The sequence below is a fragment of the Entelurus aequoreus genome, linkage group LG03 (assembly GCF_033978785.1).
Source record: "Entelurus aequoreus isolate RoL-2023_Sb linkage group LG03, RoL_Eaeq_v1.1, whole genome shotgun sequence".
In the NCBI taxonomy this organism is placed as follows: Eukaryota; Metazoa; Chordata; class Actinopteri; order Syngnathiformes; family Syngnathidae; genus Entelurus; species Entelurus aequoreus.
In genome coordinates, this window is record NC_084733.1 from 81,595,245 (window position 1) to 81,605,244 (window position 10,000).

Here is a 10,000-nt window from a genome sequence, read left to right on the forward strand (position 1 = left end):
TGTTTTAAACTATTGTAGTGGCGTTCTGTACAAAAAGTGCACTTTAATTTTTTGTTGTTTTGATATGTCAACTTAGTGACATCATGCACAAAAGCACTAAGAGCTTGTTTTAAAATGTTTCTGACAATCTTGCACTTTCTGTTTTGAAATGACATGAACGTTTGTGCCACTGCTTAATAACTGTTTAATAAATACAGTTTTGCTAAATTGGCTTAGTTGTGATTTCCCTCTCTGCATGAAAGTTTAAAATTAGCATATATTAATGCAGTGTGAAGAAGAATGTTTTAATGTAGACACATAGAATAATCATACTGCTGTGATTATGTGCATCAAGTGTTCATTCAAGACTAAGGCAAAATATAGAGATATATATCGTGAATCGCGAAAAGGCCTAAAAATATTGAGATATTAAAAAAAGGCCATATCGCCCAGCCCTACCACAGCGTCAACAATCGCGATTTCTTCGGAATCAAAATATATATTCATGTATTACATATTGCCTGTCATTTGTGCACTACTGACAAGTGATGCACCGAGAATTCGTCGTCTTGAATACAAACTGAATTCACTGATGTTGTGATAAAGTATCCATTTCCGCTGACGAAGCTTGCCCAAAGCTGACGAAAAAAATCAGAATCCGGTCCCATTGCGTTTAGACTGCAGTCACATTTGAAAAGATCCGCTTCCATTCGGATTCAGGACTACCTCCAGATGTGGCCTGAATCTGATGCCAAAAGATCACATTTGAAGCACTTTGGAGCGTTGAGACTGGCAACAAAAATCTGATCTGTGCCACTTGAGGGCAATAAACTCTGATTTGGTGTATACTAAAAACTAAATGATGCAAGGCGCTCGTCCTCAACAAGACCACTACCGCGCTCACCCTTTAGAGCACAGCCGTAACTTCCTGCCACTAAACCTGCAGAAAATAGTTATTCTCAGGTTCTCTATGTTTACATTTCTTACACTATATTTATAATTTCTTACATATTCCTTATTTTTGCACCTTCATTTTAAGAGCTTGTCAATGTGATTTTACAATTTCGTTTACATTGAGTGTTTTCCATGCTTGTGTTGACATTTCCTTTGTGCCTCGATAGCTGGGGGCATTATAATCAGAGGAAGGTTACATTTAAAAAAAAATAAAAAAATTTCACCTGCTCCTTATTTTCCATAGGTCATAAAAAATTATCAATCATTATGGATATCGACTGATATAAAACACTGATATCGTGATGCAGTTGTCAGCTGTATCGCCATGCCCTAGTGGAAGGTGACCGGGCTGACAAGACCTGGCCCGTGTCCAGCAGGGCCATGTTGGTCCACAGATGGCGGGGGGATGCTAACACATTGATACTAATGAGGTTGTTCGCATGCTAGCATGAGTGCGGACAAGATGGACGGGTCATCCTAGAGCAAGGTGATATCTATTGATTTTGTTCATATATATACGGTCTCAATTATCATCTTTTTTACACAGTTTTAAAGCATCTGTACTAAACACTAATGGAATTAGAGATTAGCTCATCATTTTAATAACATGCTGAGTAAATAAGAAAGCAAATGAGATTGTTTATAGCAGGGGTCCCCAAACTACGGCCCGTGGGCCGGTTACGGCCCCCTAGCGTCCAAAATCCGGCCCGCGGGATTCCCAAGTTAAAAGAAAAATAAATTATTATTTATTTATTTTTTGTATTCTTTTAAAAAAAAAATTTTTGTCCTTACTAGTCCATTTTCTACCGTCTCCTTGCCACTCAGGCAAATCATATTGTCTAAAAATGCATTTTACCATCGATAACGTGACATGCAGCAAGTGCGCTCATTAAGTCAATTAGTGCGCGAGGAATATATATGTATGAATATATATATATATATATATATATATATATATATATATATATATATATATATATATATATGTATATACACTCATATACATATATACACATATATATTCATATATACACATATACATATACATATACATGTATACACATATACATACGGTATATATATATATATGTATATACACACATATACATATATACACATATATATTCATATACATATATATATATATACATGTATACACATATACATATATATATACATGGACATAGACATATACATATATACACACACACACATTTACATATAATGTATATATATATATATATATATATATATGTATATATATATATATATATATATATATATATATATATATATATATATATATATATATATATATATATATATATATATATATATATATATATATATAGCGCGGCCCCCAGCCAAATTGTTTTACCCCAATGTGGCCCGGAGTCAAAAAGTTTGGGGACCCCTGGTTTATAGGGTTAGGCGAAATAAGTGCTCAACTTCAGCCTAAACCATTTCGGTCTGTAAAATTGTCATTTTATGAATGTAAATCTGTTTGTTTATTTTGTTGACCACTGACCGAAATAATAAACAAAACGAAATAAGATTTAATTTGATCCGTTCATAAACGTGGAAATCATAGGGCCCTCAATAACACTGCTAACATTTATTTTGCTGCCCTCAGCTTTGCGTTTAGCTCCAAGTTTAGTCGTTCTGTACATATCCATTATTCTGTTTACTTTTGCCGTACTAAGAGTAGAGTGGGAAAAGGTGGACTCTGATCGGCTGGCCAAGTTTGATGGAATTAATTTATGCTCACAGCGAGGGATGTAAAGATAAACGATGTGACGATAAACCACGGCAAAACTTCCCATGGTTAGTATCGCCGTTTTTACATGAAAATGATCGAAAAATCCGGATTGATAACACTTTGATAAAGTCACAAACCGGTGACACTGCTCATTGACTGGGGAAGCAAGCCAGCGCTAGCTAACTTGAATGCTAACATGAAAACAAAAGACATTACCGTTTTTCTCAATTACAAAACAATTTAAGCTTGTATAAACACATTATTGTCTAAGCAACTGAGATATTAAATTGTGCTCTTAGACCAGGGGTGTCAAATGTAAGGCCCGCGAACGGGTTTTATCCGGCCCGCGGAATGAGTTTGCTAAGTATAAAAATGAGCCGATATTTTCGAATGAAAGAAACTGCTGTTCTAAATGTATCTACTCGATGTTGCAATAGCAATTATTTGTATATATGTAGATTATGCTAAAAAATTATGTTAGCACATCAGTTGAGGAAAATGATCAAACTACATAAATAACATCCTGCAATTAGATTTTTATATTATTATTTTTTATCTTAATAGATTGAAAATTAACACCAATGAGTTGACTGATGAACATTATCACATAATTTATTCAGAAAGTATAAATAACGAAAAATAAAGGTAGAATACTATAAACTGCAACATGTAAGTGTGAAAAAAAAACAACTATGATTTGTACGTTTTCAGAATGTCCTTGTTCTATTTTTAAACAAAGAAAACAATCTGAAGTTGTCTTTAATTTTAAGTTATCGTGCCGTGATTTTACCAGTCCGGCCCACTTGGGAGTAGATTTTTCTCCATGTGGCCCACGATCTAAAAAAAGTTTGACACCGATGTCTTAGACCAGGGGTCGGCAACCCAAAATGTTGAAAGAGCCATATTGGACCAAAAATACAAAAACAAATCTGTCTGGAGCCGCAACAAATTAGAAGCCATATTACATACAGATAGTGTGTCATGAGATATACATTGAATTGAGATGACTTAAAGGACACTAAATGAGCTCAAATATAGCTACAAATGAGGCATAATGATGCAATATGTACATATAGCTAGCATGTTAGCATTGATTAGCTTGCAGTCATGCAGTGACCAAATATGTTTGATTAGCACTCCACACAAGTCAATAATAACATCAACAAAACTCACCTTTGTGTATTCACGCACAACGTTAAAAGTTTGGTGGACAAAATGAGACAGAAATAGAAGTGGCACAAAACACGTCCTGGAAAGTCGGAGAAAGTTATACATGTAAACATACTAAGGTGAGTTCAAGGACCGCCAAAATTAGTAGGACAAAACGACGCTCGCCAAATACTCGAATCAGTGAAGCATGTTTAATATAAACAGTGTGCTTTATAACAATTAGGGAGGTTTGTGTCATGTTTGTCCTCCTACAGAAACCATATAAAAACAAAAAATATATATTTTTTCCCCTCATCTTTTTCCATTTTTCATACATTTTTTAAAAAGCTTCAGAGAGCCACTAGGGCGGCGCTAAAGAGCCGCATGCGGCTCTAGAGCCGCGGGTTGCCCACCCCTGTCTTAGACAGAGAGATCGATCAATATAAGCAATATGACAACAGGAAGTGAATTTGCGTGATGTCACATAAATGGGATGTAACGCTAAAACTTTTACAAATTAAAACGGAAGAAGATTAATGTATTCAAACACTCCAAATTAATACAGTTCTTAAGTAGTCGGAACAATATTATTGTAAAACATGTTTCTTCAGCCAAGAAAGTATATGATGTGGCTTTTAATTGATTATATTTGTATAACTAATTTTTGTGCACTTTCAACAATACTGTGCTAAAAATGAACAAATCAGATCATTTTGTTGACAATAATCATGATATGAAATTTTCATGTTATTCCATCCCTACTTACAGCTAGTATGGAAGCCACTAAAAAAAAACCACCCAGTGTTACGTCAAAACTATGAGATAAAAAGACATAATTAAGAGGTAACAAGGCAAAGTTAAGAGCTAAAAAGTCAAAATTATGAGATAAAAAGTCGAAATTATGAAATAAAAAGTCAATTATGAGATAAAACGTCCCAATATGATAGAAGCAAGTCATAATTATGAGATAGAACACCGAAATTATGAGATACAAACTGCATAACTGCTGCACTCTCATCATTTTAACTTGATCTCAAAAATTATGACTTTTTATCTCATAATTTCAACTTTGTTATCTCATAGTTATGACACTTTACCTCAAAAGTATGATTTTCCATTGGGGTATTTATTTATTTATTCGACCTGATATGTGAGGATCGTATATCATACAACACGTGTTATGATCTCCTCTGTCCCACTATCCGCACCTTCAACACTCTAGCACATTCTAGACCATTGTAGTATATTCTAGAACAGGGGTGTCAAACTCAAATACAGAGTGGGCCAAAATGTAAAACTGAACAAAGCCGCGGGCCAAGGTTGAAAAAATGAAGCTTTTAATAGGGACCCAAACAAGTTTTGCATTGAATATTGAACAAGCAAGGCGTATATAACTTTATAGTGACATGCAAAATCGAGTTTCAAATAATAATAATAATATTTAAAAAAATATCAATGGCATATCAAATAAAATGTAAATAAAAATTGAATGCCTCTTTTCTATTTGCAGCCTTCTGAGGTAAATATCAACATTAACTTTTTCCACAGTCTAATAAATTTGAAAATAAAATAACAATGAATAAATCAACCATTCAGGCCTTTTTACTCCTCAGTTTGCGACACACTGATCTAATCTGATGTGCCCAAGCCAGATACCTGGCATCTTTTCTGGGATGCTAGTTCATTAATGTCGGGGCTCAGGTGGGCGGGGTTTGGTGGTAGCGGGGGGTTTATATTGTAGCGTCCCGGAAGAGTTAGTGCTGCAAGGGGTTCTGGGTATTTGTTCTGTTGTGTTTATGTTGTGTTACGGTACGGATGTTGTCCCGAAATGTGTTTGTCGTTCTTGTTTGGTGTGGGTTCACAGTGTGGCGCATATTTGTAACAGTGTTAAAGTTGTTTATGCGGCCACCCTCAGTGTGACCTGTATGGCTGTTGATCAAGTATGCCTTGCATTCACTTATGTGTGTGTAGAAGCCGCATATATAATGTGACAGGGGCCGGCACGCTGTTTGTATGGAGGAAAAGCAGACGTGACGACAGGTTGTAGAGGACGCTAAAGGCAGTGCCTTTAAGGCCTTTAAGGCCAATATTGTTGTCCGGGTGGAATTTCTTTCGAGAGGGCCACTGAATATCGGGAGGGTTGGCAAGTATGAGTATTAGCGGTGAATGCGGTGTGATAGAGGCACCGCCGCTGTATAATACTGGCGGGCCAGCTCTAATGTTAATTTGGTATTGCCTCAAGGGCCAAATGAAATTACACGACGGGCCAAATTTGGCCCGCGGGCCAGAGTTTGACACCCATGTTCTAGAACAACATTGTAGTACATTCCAGGACATGGTAGAAGCGTCGCGGTGGCGCAGAGACGGTTCTGGAGGAGCGCTAACGCAGATTAACCAGATTAGCGAGCTGAGTGGACAAGATGCCAGACTGACATAAATATGTGGAACGTTTGGCCAAACCAAATCCTGGCCAGCAGGGGGCGGAGACTTGATCCAGCCAATGAGACAAGAACAGGAAGTGGACGTCGCACTCCAAAAATGTTGACACGTTGTTTGCTGCGTCGCTTTTGACCAACATTATAATTATTATTATTATCATCATCAGCTTCTACTTTTGTGCTTTGCTTTCATCTTGCAAATTTGTATTTATTTATCGACTATCTAGACCAGTGTTTTTCAACCTTTTTTGAGCCAAGGCACATTTTTTGCAATGAAAAAATGCGGAGGCACACCACCAGCAGAAATCATTAAAAACGAAACTCAGTTGACAGTAAATAGTCGTTGTCGCAATTGTTGGATATGACTTTAAACCATAACCAAGCATCACTATAGCTCTTGTCTCAAAGTAGGTGTACTGTCACCACCTGTCACATCACGCCCTGACTTATTTGGACTTTTTTGCTTTTTTCCAGTGTGTAGTGTTTTAGTTCTTGTCTTGCGCTCCTATTTTGGTGGCTTTTTCTCTTTTTTTGGTATTGTCCTGTGGAAGTTTCATGTCTTCCTTTGAGCGATATTTCCCGCATCTGCTTTGTTTTTATCCTTCTTCGTGGGGACATTGTCGATCGTCATGTCATGTTCGGATGTACATTGTGGATGCCGTCTTTGCTCTACAGTAAGTCTTTGCTGTCGTCCAGCATTCTGTTTTTGTTGACTTTGTAGTTCAGTTTTAGTTTTGTTCTGCGTAGCCTTCCCTAAGCTTCAATGCCTTTTCTTAGGGGCACTTACCTTTTGTTTATTTTTTTGCTCAAGCATTAAATACCTTTATACCTGCACACTGCCTCCCGCTGTTTCCGACATCTACAAAGCAATTAGCTACCGGCCGCCACCTACTGATATGGAAGTGTATTACACGGTTACTCTGCCGAGCTCTAGACAGCACCGACACTCAACAACAACACATCATTTGCAGGCTATAATTACTGGTTTGCAAAAAATATTTTTTACCCCAAATAGGTGAAATTAGATCATCTCCCACGGCTAGTGTGCCGCAGCACAGTGGTTGAAAAACACTGATCTAGACCAAGGGTGCCCAAATGTTTTCCACACAGGGCCCCAGACTGATAAATCAAAGGATTTAGTAGTTTTCTCCTTCAAAACCAGTTCAATGTATAGATTTATTTTCTCCAAAGAACTAGAAAATGTAATTTCCATAGAAATTTAGTGTGAATGCTGAAAAGCCAAAGCCGAACTGAAATTCTAACAGTTAGCGTTGAGCAACATAAAAATATGAGCAAAATTTGCTAAAAAAAACATAGCATGCTAACATTATTATGTTTACATGCTAACAATAACATGCCTACAGTTAGAATTAATGAAATGCCAAAAATGACAGCATGCCAACATTAGCATACATCAAGTAGCAAAATAGGACACTGGTGTATACCTATACAATTTGCTAAAAGAGGCTAGCCTACTAGCATTTGCATGCAGACAGGTAGCTTCTTCAAGTAACAAAATATTCTAAGCTGAGGTGTGTACCTGCTAAATTAGCTAAAAAGGCTAACTAGCAGGCTAATGTTAGAATACTAACTGTAGCATGCGTCTAGTACTAAAATGGTAACCAGCATGCATTGCTCTGTTATGTATACTTTGAAAAAGTGTTACAAATACTAGCATGCTAACATTAGCATATGTAAAGTACCAAAATATGACACTGGCGTATACCTAAAAATTTGCTAAAAAAATAAATAAAGATAGACTACTAGCGTTAATGTGCTAACAGGTAGCATTCGTCAATTATCAAAATATGACGCTGAGGTGTATACCTGCTAAATTAGCTAAAAAGCTAGCATGCTAATGTTCATATGCTAAAATACTAACTAACATATTTCAAGTACCAATATATATTACTCTGCAGTGTATACCTGAATTTAAAAAATTGTTAGCATGCTAACATTGACATACATGAGGTACCAAAATATGACAGTGGTGTATACCTATAAAATTTGCTTAAAAAATTTAAAAAAAATAGCCTACTAGCGTCAGCATGCTAATAGGTGGCATTTGTCAAGTAACAAAATATTTGACATTGAGTTAAATTAGCTAAAAAAAAGCTGGCATGCTAATGTAAGTACGCTAAAATACTAACTGTAGCATGCGTCAAGTATATTGCTCTGCGATGTATACCGGAATTAGTTTTTTAAATGGAAGCATGCTAACATTAGCATACATAAAGTATCAAATTATGAAAATATGGCACTGGTGCATACCTACTAAATTAGCAAAAAAAAAAGCTGGTCTACTAGCGTTAGCATGCTAACAGGTAGCATTTGTAAAGTAACAAAACATTTGACACCGAGTTATATACCGGCTAAATTAGCTAAAAAGCTAGTGTGTTAATGTTACCATACTATAATACTAACTGTAGCATGCATCAAATACTAAAATATATACCTAAATGTTTTTTTTACAAATAGGAGTATTAAGTACCAAATTATGACACTGTTGTATGCCTACAGAATTTGCTAAAAAAGCTAGCCTATTAGCGTTAGCATGCGAACAAGTAACATTTGTCAAGTAACAAAATATTTGACGCTGAGGTGTGTACCTGCTAAATTAGCTAAAAAACAAGCTAATTTGCTAACGTTAGTATGCTAAAATAGCATACGTCAAGTACCAGAATATATTACTCTGCAATGTACACCTGATTTTATTTTTTTTTAAATGCTGGATTGCTAACATTAGCATACATCAAATATGAAAATATGACACTGCTATATATATTTATAAAATTTTCTAAAAAAATTATTTAAAAAAAGCTAACCCACTAGTTAGCATAATCACAAGTCGCAATTGTCAAGTAACAAAATATTTGACGCTGAGTTGTATACCTGCTAAATCAGCTTTAATAAAAGTAGCATGCTAATGTTAGTATGCTAAAATGCTAACTGTAGCATACTTTAAGTACCAGAATATAATATTTTGCAATGTACACCTGAATATTTTTTTAAATGCTAGCATGCCAACATTAACATCAAGTACCAAAAAAATGACACTGATGTATACTTATAAAATTTGCTAAAAAAAAAAAGCTAGCCTACTAGTGTTAGCATTTGTCAAGTAACAAAAAATTTGACGCTGAGGAGTATACCTGCTAAAATAGCTAAAAAATTAAAAAAAGCAAGCATGCTAATGTTAGTATGCTAAAATATTAACTGTAGGATATGTGAAAAAACAAAATATATTACTAAGGGATGTACACCTGACTTTTTAATAAAAATGCTAGCATGCCAACATTAGCATACATCAAGTACCAAAATATGAAAATATGGCACTGGTGTATACCTACTAAATTAGCTTTTAAAAAAAGATAGCCTACTAGCTTTAGCATGCTAACAGGTAGCATTTGTCAAGAAACAAAATATTTGACGCTGAGATGTATACCCACTAAATTAGCTTTAAAAAAAGTAGCATGCTAATGTTAGTATGCTAAAATAATAACTGTAGCATATTTCAAGTACCAGAATATATTACTATACACCTGAATATTTTTTTAATGCAAGCATGCCAACATTAACATCAAGTACCAAAAATATGACACTGATGTCTACCTATAAAATTTGCAAAAAAAAAAAAAAAAGCTAGCCTACTAGTGTTAGCATTTGTCAAGTAACAAAATATTGACGCTGAAGTGTATACCTGCTAAAATAGCTAAAAGAA

The 10,000-nt window shown here is 35.4% G+C and overlaps 1 protein-coding gene across 1 annotated transcript in view; it reads right to left on the reverse strand.

The window, feature by feature from the left end:
• The window catches only part of LOC133645965 (voltage-dependent calcium channel subunit alpha-2/delta-4-like), a 90,534-nt gene that overhangs the window by 72,674 nt on the left and 7,860 nt on the right, over nt 1-10,000 (reverse strand). The window lies entirely within an intron of this gene.